The sequence below is a fragment of the Nerophis lumbriciformis genome, linkage group LG19 (genome assembly GCF_033978685.3).
Source record: "Nerophis lumbriciformis linkage group LG19, RoL_Nlum_v2.1, whole genome shotgun sequence".
NCBI lineage: Eukaryota > Metazoa > Chordata > Actinopteri > Syngnathiformes > Syngnathidae > Nerophis > Nerophis lumbriciformis.
Genome location: NC_084566.2, coordinates 21,941,765 through 21,955,512, shown reverse-complemented (window position 1 = coordinate 21,955,512; position 13,748 = coordinate 21,941,765). Strand labels below are relative to the sequence as shown.

General features: G+C 39.1%; 1 long non-coding RNA gene across 1 annotated transcript in view; it reads left to right on the top strand.

Annotated features, from left to right (window-relative positions):
- The window catches only part of LOC133618706 (uncharacterized), a 144,732-nt gene extending 138,305 nt beyond the window's left edge, over positions 1-6,427 (top strand). Inside the window, exon 4 of the long non-coding RNA XR_009817329.1 lies at positions 5,898-6,427. This is a non-coding gene — a long non-coding RNA (uncharacterized lncRNA). The remainder of the gene's footprint in view (positions 1-5,897) is intronic.
- Positions 6,428-13,748: the final 7,321 nt, after the last annotated feature.

The window sequence follows — 13,748 nt, the reverse complement described above, 5'->3', positions numbered from 1 at the left end:
ATACATACGATTTTGGGGATTAACGGAATGATGCGTGCAACTTCTGAGGCATGAATAATGCAACACGTATTTACTTTTTTATTCATTTACTTTCATAATAAACAGACTATGAGGAACTAATGAGAACTAACTAATGATGTACAAAACCCAAAACCAGTGATGTTGGCACTTTGTGTAAATCGTAAATACAAACAAAATACAATGATTTGCAAATCCTTTTCAACCTATATTCAATTGAATAGACTGCAAAGTACTTAACGTTCGAACTGGAAAACTTTGTTATTTTTTGCAAATATTAGCTCATTTGGAATTTGATGCCTGGAACATGTTTCAAAAAAGCTGGCACAAGTGGCAAAAAAGACTGAGAGAGTTGAGGAATGCTCATCAAACACTCATTTGGAACATCCCACAGGTGAACAGGCTAATAGGGAACAGGTGGGTGACATGATTGGGTATAACACAATCATTTCAAATTGTTTTTGGAACCTGTGGACGTTGTGTCCTCCGGACCAAAGAGGAAAAGACCCATCCGGATTGCCATAGGCGCAAAGTTCTAAAGCTAGCATCTGTGATGGTATGGGGGTGTATTCGTGCCCAAGGCATGGGTAACTTACACATCTGTGAAGGCACCATTAATGCTGAAATGTACATACAGGTTTTGGAGCAACATATGTTGCCATCCAAGCAACGTTATCATGGACGCCCCTGCTTATTTCAGCAAGACAATGCCAAGCCACTTGTTGCAACAGCTTGGCTTCATAGTAAAATAGTGTGGGTACTAGACTGGCCTGCCTGTAGTCCAGACCTGTCTCCCATTGAAAATGTGTGGCACATTATGAAGCCTAAAGTACCACAACGGAGACCCCGGACTGCTGAACAACTTAAGCTGTACATCAGGCAAAAATGGGAAATAATTCCACCTGAAAAGCTTAAAAAATTGGTCTTCTCAGCTCCCAAACATTTACTGAGTGTTGTTAAAAGGAAAGGCCATGTACACAGTGGTAAAAATGCACCTGTGCCAACTTTTTTGCAATGTATTGCTGCCATTAAATTCTAAGTTAATGATTATTTGCAAAAAAAAGTTTAGTTTTAGTTTCTCAGTTCGAACATTAAATATCTTGTCTTTGCAGTCTATTCAATTGAATATAAGTTGAACAGGATTTGCAAATCATTGTATTCTGTTTTTATTTGCGATTTACACAACGTGCCAACTTCACTGGTTTTGGGTTTTGTACATGAATTCACCAGCTTTATTCAACCCCCTCATGTCCTCCTGCGTAAACACCTTTCAGTAACCTGCACCTGACATCTTTTGTGTGCGGCCACACCTTGAATTCTGGCGCGGAAACACAGGCAGGTTGTATGCAAACTTGGAAGCGCTCCAGACACGCCTGGGCTGCGCTCGACTGCCACAATTAGGGCTTCAGGAGTTCAATTGCCCATTTGTAGTTTATGACAATGACGGGCCAAACAGCTGTGCAGTATATGCACATTAGTGATTCACTTGCCTTATAATATGTATAAGGCAACCTACCGACTCGTCTTGTCCTTTTTATGCGGTGTTGGGCATCAGGTTACCTTCTGTAAGGGTTCTGAACTCCTGTTTCCATGACAGTGTTGCAGTGAACATTTGTCAAACCGAGGTCGGCATGGATGTAGCTTGACTTCCCAATGCTGACATGATTTTGCTTTTCCTTTTAAAAAAAAAAACTTTTGAGAGAAGAGCCTCTTAAAAGGTCGCTTTTTTGAACCTTCAAGTTTTGTAAATAACCCCAAGAAGGAGACACTTTGCCCTTCTTACAGACATGGCACCGTCCCGGATGTGATTGCTCCCACCGTTCTGCGGAGGAAAGCTTTGTAAAACAACATGCTTCGCTACACATCCTAAAATAAAAGCTGGCAGTCCGGACAGCTGTAAGTTTTTTGGTAATTTTGCCTTTCTGCAGCTAACAGGCCAAACTTACATAATGTTACTGTTAAAATGTGACACTATCATTAGCATTGTAGCTCACATTGCTATGTTAATGTTGCTAATGTTACGTTGTTGTAGGTAATGTGTCAAACTCCCGGCCCATTAAAAATCAAACAGTTTCTGCCAGTCTGTACATCTCACCAAAAGCCTCACCATTCCATACACAGCAGACTGACAGTTGTATTAATAGGATGCATTGCACTAACCATTTTTACTAAGAGTGTCACATTACCACCAAAATGGTACACGACTAAAAACACCTCCACTTTATCTATTTAAACCTGTTTTGTAGAAAATGCATTAAAAGGATGTACGATAACCCAGTTAAAAAAATTATCATTAAACGACCAAGGCATTCTGGGAAACACTTGCTTCTCAGCCACATTCTCAGACTCTTCTCAATTCAGCGGAAGACTCCCAGGAATTGCTGTTGTCTACCAACATCTTGACTTTATTATCAGTACTATAGTAGTATAGTCATGTTGCATTTACAAGCTCAGACTGTCGTAAAATAGAACTCCTAAGCAGAAATTAATGAACATTAATACTAATATTTTCAAAAAAATTAACATTTCCTTTTCACCAGTGTCTATGAATGTTCTCATTCATCCAGGTCACTGTCATCTCAGGGCATTCAATCGATGGCCACTGGACTGTTTGGTTTGTTTTCGAAGACGTTTCGCCTCTAATCCGAGTAGGCTTCATCAGTTCATGCTCATAGACTTAGATTGGTCAGATCTAGTCTTAGACTTAGATTGGTCAGATCTAGTCTTAGACTTACATTGGTCAGATCTAGTCTTAGACTTAGATTGGTCAGATCTAGTCTTAGACTTAGATTGGTCAGATCTAGTCTTATACTTAGATTGGTCAGATCTTGTTTTAGACTTAGATTGGTCAGATCTAGTCAAGCGGCTGGTGCCAAAACCCCAAATATTTATACTCCAAAACCAGGAGGGTGTGCCTGGGCAAGGATGGTTTTGTCCTATCATAGTGAAAAAAACAACTGTTTTGATTTAACCAAACAATCCTACTGTCAAAGCCAACGACAGTCGTTGAAGGGTGATTTCTCTTCGTTAGCATCGAGGTATTGTGGAAGGTCGCTGTGGATCGACTACTACCAGTCCAAAATAGTCGGAATCACCCAAGTTAGCATTCCCTTCAGTTGTAAACAAATGGCACAAATGGCACACCTTTTGTGACCAGAATGTTTCTAACTCACGGGTGTCAAACTCAAGGCCCGGGGGCCAGATTTAATTTGGCCCTCGAAAGCCTGGAAATAATATGCATCAATTAAGTACTGTAACTTTCTTACTGAATGTATACTTTCTTTCTTTCTTTTTTTTATTAAATCAACATAAAAAAACACAAGATGCAATTTCAATTAGTGCATCAACCCAAAAAACCTCCCTCCCCCATTATTATGTATTATGTTATAATGTATTCTTTCTTTCTATTTTGGGAGAAAAAATATATATGTACTCCATGTAATCACAAATGATGTTGACTTAAATATTGTCTAATTATGCACAAATATATCATCAAACATTCAAACCATTTTTCAAATAGAAATAAATACTAACAATAATGATTTTAAAGCAAGTTATCCATCAAAAAAATTGTGCAATGTAAAAGTAGCAATAGATTTCATGGTAAAATTGTGAAATTCACTGTGGTTTTTACAGCATTTTTCTCTAAAAAACAGTATTTTTTTTACTGTAATAAACTGTGGTGCCGTTTTGGCATTTACAGTAATACACCGAAAAATCTACAGTTGTTGATTTGCAGTTAAAGAAAAACAAACAAACTGGCAGCTCAGGTGCCAAAATATTACTGTAACATTTTTTTGATTTACAGTAAAAAAAAGTAATGTAAATTTTACAGTAAAATTATTTTTTTCACCATAAAAACAGCAGTGCTCTTTTTCCATTTACAGTAATATACACAAAATGTTGAGATGAAACTATTGCAACTTACCATATATATTTTTTTCATTTTAGTTTTAATCTACTAATAAAATGCATAAACAAATTGTGTTATAATAGTGTTCACTGTTAGAAGCGACCCTCTGGGGTCAAACATAACTGCGATCAGTGAAAACGACTTTGACACCTCTGTTCTAACTCCTGTTATTTGTTGGAATAACATGTTATGAAAAAGGTGATCGCATAAAAACACATTCGCTACTTGTCATGCACATTTTGTCCAAATTAGAAAACACAACCACAGATGAGTGACAAATTGTATCTCTGTAGCTTTCAAATCTGCACACACTTATGGACTCCCATTTTGTTTCATTTATGTCTCCTGTGTGATTGACTTTGACAACTGCATGACTGTATGACTTCAGAGTTAGCAGGTAGAGGTAAAAAGTGGATCAAGTTCACCATGGCGCTTCTTGGAGACACACTGTTAGAGACAAGGGTGGGCAATAATCGCACATTAGCGCTTAAGCTACAGACACACAAAACAACTTGTTCCCACAATGTTAGTACTTCAAAGCTAGATTCTGGACTACACAATTCCAACACACTATTGAGACCTACTAACTTTGTTGAAAATAAACATAATATTATGGTATGTTTAACCGGATTTGCCTTGTCTTTGACTCCCTCTCAAATTGCCTTGGTTTTGGTTCATGTGGTCTTGACTGCAATACTTGTCACCCCCTCATAAATCTACGTTTATGGAACAAGTTGCAGTAGAGGAGGGCTATTCAACGGGCCCAATTCCGGCCCGGGAATGACACCGAACCAGCCTGCGAGTTCAGTTGAAACTGGGAGAGACTAACATTTTGCAGCATATTTCTAAAATTACTACCGTGGAAAAAAAAAAAAACAGCAGATTTTACAATTAGAAACATAATTTTGACGTCAGAATTTCAACGTAAAATGTACCGTGATTTTTACACCGAATGACTGTAAATTGAAAAACGGTACCATCCTTATGTTTACTGTAAAATTGTGGCAACTGCGCTTTCATTTTTTCCCGTAAAATCTAAGATTGTTGTTTTTACACTGCATTACGTAAATGATGAACGGTACATGAATGCACAGTAACTATATATATATATATATATATATATATATATATATATATATATATATATATATATATATATATATATATATATATATATATATATATATACAGGCCAAAAGTTTGGACATACCTTCTCATTCAAAGCGTTTTCTTTATTTTCATGACTATGGTATTTAAATTGTAGATTGTCACTGAAGGCATCAAAACTATAAACGAACACATGTGGAGTTATGTTCTTAACAAAAAAAGGTGAAATCACTGAAAACACGTTTTATATTGTAGTTTCTTCAAAATAGCCACCCTTTGCTCTGATTACTGCTTTGCACACTCTTGGCATTCTCTCGATGATCTTCAAGAGGTAGTCACCTGAAATGGCTTTCACTTCACAGTGGTCCTAATTTTGATGCCTTCAGTGACAATCTAAAATGTAAATAATCATAAAAATAAAGAAAACACATTGAAATGAGAAGGTGTGTCCAAACTGTTGGCCTGTATTATATATACAGTATACAAGCCTGTTTCACAAGTTTCTCTGCTCTTCAGGGGATTATATATATATATATATATATATATATATATATATATATATATATATATATATATTTGGCCAGGCTGCAAAAGCCTGGCCAAATTGTTTTAGCCCAATGCGGCCCCCCAGTCCAAATATTTGGACACCCCTGACTTTATAGGACGCTGGTTCTCAGGAAGAGACAACATAGGAATAATAGTGAAGGGTAGTGATGGGCGGATCGATACTGAAATATCGATAAAGTTGATACCGAAATCAAAATATTGATACTTATGATATTTTTGTTATTTGAGATAATGCATATCATTAACAGAAACACAATCCGTCTATATATCCATCTTCTTCCGCTTATCCAAGGTCGGGTTGCGGGGGCAGCAGCCTAAGCAGAGAAGCCCAGACTTCCCTCTCCACAGCCACTTCGTCCAGCTCTTCCCAGGGGATCCTGAGGTGTTACCAGGCCAGCCAGGAGACATAGTCTCCCCATTGTGTCCTGGGTCTTCCCCGTGAACTCCTACCAGTCGGACGTGCCCAAAACACCTTCCCAGGGAGCCAGGGACATTCGGATCAGATGCCTGAACCACCTCACATGGCTACTCTCGATGTGGAGGAGCAGCGGCTTTACTCTGAGCTCCCCCCGAATGACAGAGCTTCTCACCGTTTCTCAAGGGAGAGGCCCGCCACCCGACGGAGAAAATTCATTTTGTCCGCTTGTACCCGTGAGTCTCAGCTGAAGAGGTAGGAACACAATAGAAGCTCTAGTTCCTGGAACTATAGGTTCAGGTAGTTTATTCAAATCATGCTGATGACGTATGGAAGAGTGGCTTGGTATATTTCTACACTGATAGCACGTAAATAAACAGACAACATTAGGTCAGAGTTATTTTACTAAAAAGTTAGTAAATGAAATACAAAGCAATCTTATATAAAACGATGTAATTTAAAAAATAAAGTGTATTGAATTGTTTATAAAAAAATCAGGCTTTTGTCCGCAATGTCCAAAAGTCGTCCTCTCAGTAAATCATTTAAATAACAATATATAAAGACTAAATATCAGTATTTATCTCACGCCGGCAACATAAACACATTCGCTTTAGCGTTAGCTTGTTAGCATTAGCACCCTGTTCACTCGGGTTGAGGCTAAACATTACTGTTAGTATTTGATGTAATTTACCTTCGTTACACTCCTGTACTTACTCTGGGTTTTTTTCACATTAACCCAACAAAGTCAGAGTAGTAAGCACCTGAGGTCGTTGCTTCGAGTCTTGCTTCATATTCCAGCATAAATATGTTTACAAGAATCCGTCCACTTCTCGTAACTTCGCTTATCAAAATGAAGTTTGAAAAAATAATAAAACGCAATTTACTTTAAAGACTCCAGCTGATTAAAAACACTGCAAGATAGTTTCACTGATCAGCGATTTTCAGCACCAAGACGCCACACAAACGTTGCTGCAATTTGAAAGTAGCTTTCATTCTTCCAAAAAGGACAAGTGGTAGAAAATGGATGGATGGATGGATGGAAGTCCCCGCAGATACTTCGCAATCGTGTGTTTAAAAAAAAAAGTTTTAGGAACTCCCCCAACTGTGTTCAACCAATCAGCGTTCGAAAGCACAGCCTGCCCCTGATAGGGTTCCGGGAACCTTAAGTCTTAAGTCTCGGCAGGCTCTGTTCACAAAAGCCACATCACAAAGCTATGGTGTCCTTTTGATAACTGACACCATGTTTAATTATAATTGTAATATTTGAAGGATGATAAATGAATGTGTTGTGGCAGTATGCGGATTTCACCAATGCGGCGATTTGTGGAAACAATCGGTTGCTTTTCCAAATAAATAATGATAAATGGGTTATACTTGTATAGCGCTTTTCTACCTTCAAGGTACTCAAAGCGCTCTGACAGTATTTCCACATTCACCCATTCACACACACATTCACACACTGATGGCGGGAGCTGCCATGCAAGGCGCTAACCAGCAGCCATTAGGAGCAACGGGTGAAGTGTCTTGCCCAAGGACACAACGGACGTGACGAGGATGGTAGAAGGTGGGGATTGAACCCCAGTAACCAGCAACCCTCCGATTGCTGCCACGGCCACTCTACCAACTACGCCCCAAACATTTTTAATAAACTGCCAACGTTAGAATGCTAAACAGGAAGTGCTTAAAGTTTAATGGCTTTGTAAAAACACTGAGACTAAGTTCATTGTGTTCTTCGTGTTGTTTTTGAAACTGCACCATTTTTTTTCCTCAGAGTTTTCAACGTACATCTAGTGATTTGCCAAGAGGATTAGTTGTAGAATGTACATTTTCAGAATGTACTTGTTCTATTTTTGGCCAAAGTAAGACAAAGAAAAGACTCTGAAGTTGTCTTTATTTTTAAGTTATTATGCCATGATTTTACTAGTCCAGCCCGCGTGAGAATAGATTTTCCTTCATGCGGCCCTTGAGCTAAAATGAGTTTGACACCCATTATATAGCAATTGCAATAAAACAGCCATTGCAAACTTTGTTTATCTAAGAAAATTTTTGACAATCAAAATGAGTCACTCAATTCGATAAAACAACAAGCGTATGTATCCATTTCTTGTAGGCTATTTAGTGACACTACACACAGCGAGTTGAATATAAATAAGATAATGCATTTAGTGCAGAGTAGTAAGTATCTCATCGGTATTGGCGATACCTGCCTGAATTTTACTCATTATCGAATAGTAAAGGAAAATAGTGGTATCACACCTCACTAAGGGAGAAGCTTCCTGAAAATGTGGCTGTCAAAGCAGTTTATTTGAATATCTCTGCAGTAGAGGATCAAGAAGCTAACTTTTCCATGGACACATGTGGCATGCAGTTATTTAAAACAGTCAAGGTCATATCAGTTGTTGATTTGCATGATTTCTCATTGGATATTTCACACAGGTGAGCACTTGAAGGCACAGGAATGCACCTTCCCCTCCTCCAACATTATGAGCTTGTCACTCACTCCCACACAGGGATTGAAAAAAAAGGGGGGGAGGGGGGGGGCCCAGTAAGGGCCTTTGCTGCTTAATAACGCCAGCTTCTAAGGAGATCAGCAGGAGGGTTTGTCAGTACATGACAAGAATGGACACTAATCCAGGGCAATACCCAACGGGCCCTGCGTGTCTCTGGAGTGGGATAATTGATTCCCACACCCTACTTACAGCACAACAGTCCCTCCAGCTCACCCCCGTCTCCGCTCCACGCCAGCGATGAGGGTTAAAAGCGTGTGGTCTTAACGAGCTCCTGCGCTGTCATAAGTGTTGTAGCAGAAATGGCTTTTGGTAATGGACACTAATCTCTCCAGTGTGTCTCCCTCCTCACTGATGACATACCAGCCTCCTCTCGCATCGCGCTTTCTTACGCTTCACTCTCACAGTCCCACAAATTATTCATGACAACACACGGGCACATTAGAAACACAACCATGAGAGAGTTGCAGTGGTGTAGCGTCATGAAGTAAACAGGCCAAAGCCAGGAGGCTGTAGAGGAGTGCGAGCGGTAACTTGGAATTAAGCAATAAAGTCGTAAATGTATTTTTTTAAGGATCTACTGCTACTGCTGTTTTTAAGATCTACAGCAGGGGTGTAAAACGAATATATTGTACATACAAATTCACATATACTCACATACATACATAGGTACCTACACTCCCACATACATACACAAATACAGTACATATTTACATACTTAAAGTTTGTACATCCACACGCACATTCAATATACAAACATACACATACACATACTGTACAAACACATATACACTTTCTGTACATATACATTCACTGTACAAACACATATACACATTCTGTACATATACAAGTACATATGCATACATACACTCATGCACATAATCACGTTTCATCAAACATATATTAACGTTGTTGCCCTAGGGTAAACTGGGTATAACACATGGCACACTGACAAAGCTTAACCTATTGTTACTATAACAATCTACAAGGTTAATGTAGGTTGCTTCTCTTTCTCCCCCTCCATTTGTCTGCATTCTTTCGTATCTCAAGTTATCATTACGTATATGTATTGTTGCATTTCAACAACTGTATTGTTGATAATAAAGGTAAAGTATCGGTATTGTTCATTATCAATAGTGATATTTCTATTGGTATTTGTATTGCTCCATTTGTAGTGTCATTTCTGTATTATTTTTTATTTTCGCTAACTGCTTAATTGCTATTACTTTTACCATCATATTTGTACATGTCGTATTTGTGAAGTGAAGTGAACTACATTTATATAGCGCTTTTTCTCAAGTGACTCAAAGCGCTTTACATAGTGAAACCCAATATCTAAGTTACAGTTAAACCAGTGTGGGTGGCACTGGGAGCAGGTGAGTAAAGTGTCTTGCCCAAGGACACAACGGCAGTGACTAGGATGGCGGAAGCGGGGATCGAACCTTCAACCCTCAAGTTGCTGGCACGGCCGCTCTACCAACCGAGCTATACCGCTGATGTTGCTCTATTGTTGTTGTTGTTGTGTTTGCTGTTGTTGTTTTCGTCTCTCTGTCTAATCCCCCTCTTGTCCCCACAATTTCCCCCTCTGTCTTCTTTTTTCTCTCTTTCTATCCCCTCCTGCTCCGGCCCGGCTGCACCAAATGATAATATAAATACATTTAATAAAGTCAAATACAAATAAGGCAACAAGAGAAGTATCCTTCACTTCTCTTTTGTAAAGTAAATCTGAACAGCCGATATGGGCATCTACATCAACTATATGATTTGCCTGAGAAGCTGGACAGGACAAAAAAACAAAAAAAAACGAATTTCAGATCAGGGGCCACATGGAAAAAAATCAACTCCTAAGTGGGCCGGACTGGTAAAATCACGGCACGATAACTTAAAAATAAAGACAACTTCAGATTGTTTTCTTTGTTTAAAACTAGAACAAGAACAAATGTACAAATCATAATGTTATTGGGGTTTTTTTACACTTACATGTTGCGGTTAATAATTTATTTGTCGTTATTTATATTTTCTGAATAAATTATGTGATAATGTTCATCAGTCAACTCATTGGTGTCAATTTTCAATCTATCAAGATAACAAATGTTTATCAATATCAAATTACAGGATAATACTTATGTAGTTTGATCATTTTCCTCGACTGATGTACTAACATCATGTGGTTTATTTTGTACATATGTAGCATCATCTTCAAAGATACAAAGAATTGCTTTTGCGTCATCCAGTGGACACATTTAGAACAGCTGTTTCATTCATTCAAAAATTTCAGGAACGTTTTTATATTTAGCAAACTAATCCCGCCAGCCGGATAAATCCTGTTCGCAGGCCTGATCCGGCCCTCGGGCCATACGTTTGACACCCCTGATCTACAGCAAAAGTGCTTTTTAAAGATGGAGCACTCTGATAGGTTTTCAGATCTTTGTCAAAAATACACGTCAAAGCGCTCTGTTATTTTTAAGGCTCTTTAAAAAAAAAAACTAGACAAATATTGTCTATTTGACCCTTTTAACGCTAGTCAAAGCTCCTCAATGTGAGAGAGTGGCCAGATCTTTTTAACGACCTACTGAAAAATGCAAGTCAAAGATTCATTCATGGGCCGGTTTTGGCTCGCGGGGCACTAATAAATTCTAAAAAGTTTATGAGGAAATGCTTTGATCACAGTGCAAAAGTTTAAATTTTTTTTTTTTTTAAACAGTATTTGTTACCCTTCTCAAGTGAAATACCTCCAGGTCCACCACCCAACATCCAACTGCACATTCCGTCTCATTTGAGCGGCCCTGAAGCCTCAAAGCCCAAAGGTCCCCCACTGTAATTGCACAGAAATAAAAAACTAATGTGAAAACGCTGAAAGAAATTTGACTTTTCAACGCCTTCTTACTTTATGCTGCCTCTGTCAAGGAAATTTAATATTTTTGCTTTGTCTACTGGCGTCAAAAATCTTGTTTTGTAGCCATATTGCACAACCTGGGACAAATTAAAGCAGAGATATGAAATTACTTGACCTCTAGATAGCTTCCTGAGAACCAGCGTTTGTTTTCAGTGAATTTATTTTGTGTAAGTTAAACATTTTTGGAATAAAGTAGCCCTGTTATGCAAAACCCAAATGTCCACTCCACTAGGCTATATAGTAGAATGTAATAAGGAAAATAGCATCTCGTTATTGCTTCATGACAAGCAGTAGAAAATGGATAGATGGATGGATGTGGCCCAACCTCGTACACACAGGCATGGGTTCAATTCATGGCCAGGGTTGCGTTTTGAAGAGCATCTATTGTAAAAACTAAGTCGAAACAACCTGACAGGGAAAAGCTGAAAGTGAAAAAACTGTGGACCAGCCTGGATACCAACCCAAACATCTGAAACTTAAGCTAAAAGTTGGGTCTCTGCCAAGCAGTATGTTTCAGTTTATTTTCTTATAGGCTAGGATAGGATCAACTTTATTCATCCAACAATGGGGAAATTATGCGGTTGCAAATAGAAAAAGTCCACCAAAAAAAAGGTAAAAAAACACATGAAAAAAATAGGGATACATCAAAAAACACCAAGTACAAAAAAAGAGCACAGAGCTGATGCAACGAACCAGTGTTGCTATTTCTACACACTTCTACAAAAGTAAAACACTACGAAAAACCAAAAAACGAGCAATAAAGAATACATATTGCACACATACGATTGCACCATGCGTAGAAAAACGACAAAACAAAAACACGATTTCAGCGATTTCTGCGGTGCTCAAGACAGACCCAACAAAGGAATCCTAGGCTGCCCACCAGCTCTCGGCCAATGTCCGGTCCGTGCGGATGAACCGGAATCCGTCCACACCGAAGTGTCCGATACATGCTCATTCAGCCAGGGATTCCTGACGCTTAGCCACCCCAACACTATCTACCGGTACTGTGGCGAACCGAAATGTACTGTTTGGTCAGTGGTGGGCTGTCAGGGCCAGCAAGGCCTTCTCTGTCGGCCGAACATAACCAGAAATCATGATCATAATTAAAGATAAAATTATTTTTTCATTTACTTTCCCTAAATATCTAAAAATATTAATATTATCTTCATGTTATATTATGCTCCTTCCAGTGCTGTTGTTTTTAGGTTAGAGTTTTTAGCCAGTCAGAATTCAGCTAGCTTATGTTGCCATGCTGTACCAAATCTGCCCGGGGCCTTCAGAATCAACAATGTGGGCATTTGTACACTGTAAGTGAACGGTCACATATAGTTGATAGACAATTGCAATAGCCAATCAGATCACGAGTTGTTGTCAGTAAGGCCTTCTAGCTGGCCTCACGTTGAACTTGACGGCCTGTGATTGGATACCAATCACAAGTTGCGAAAACAGGAAGTGACACTGGAGCCATACGAGCCATAGAAAGCCACAGAAAACTCATCGGTACTCGCAAAGAAGGACAGCAAAATGTTGATTAGGTGGCAGATATATATTTGCAAGGCCATTTTCAAGAAGGATACTTAAGAGAAACTACATCTTGTGAGACAAGGTCGGTCGACACTGGAAGCTATCCCGGCGATGAAAAGGTTTGCCCGCCACTTTCACACGACTCAACCGACTACAACCAACTACCTACTACAAGCGGTACCACTGGCTTATACAGCGTCGAATGGGTGCTACAAATTGTGAGTTCAAATATTTTATTTCTTAATTTTTTCATGTTTCATTTGTTTTATACAATTCTTAAAATTTTGACAGTACCATGTAAGATATGTTTTAATTGCGGGTTTATTGAATGTTAAATGCGCCGAAAAATAGACTGTTTTGTACACTGTTGAGGGGATTCAATGCATAGTAGTGTGCAAGTGTGTTTCTGTATAGTATCTCCTGCCGGGTCCATGTGGTGACATAAATTACGGTATTTTGAGAGGTGAAGTCGGACTAAGTAGGACATCACTGAAGGCCTAGGTGAGAAATGCACGGCCCACCACTGTGTTTGGTGAATTGTGAGTTATGGTACAGTACCTGTAACAGCCAGGGCGCATAACAATGCGCCCTCATCTGTGCGCTCTGCTGATTGTGCCTCCAAGAGCGCAACTGCGCGTGTCAGACCTGCTGCAATCACCGGTTATCAGCACACCTGAAGTTGATCCAAGGTCCTGCCTTCAAAAGCCTGCACAACCTGCTATCCCGGGCCGGAACATAACCATCCGTTCGCGTACAGTAAGCTGTATCCTTGCTTGATGCAATCCTGCTCTCTCTGTG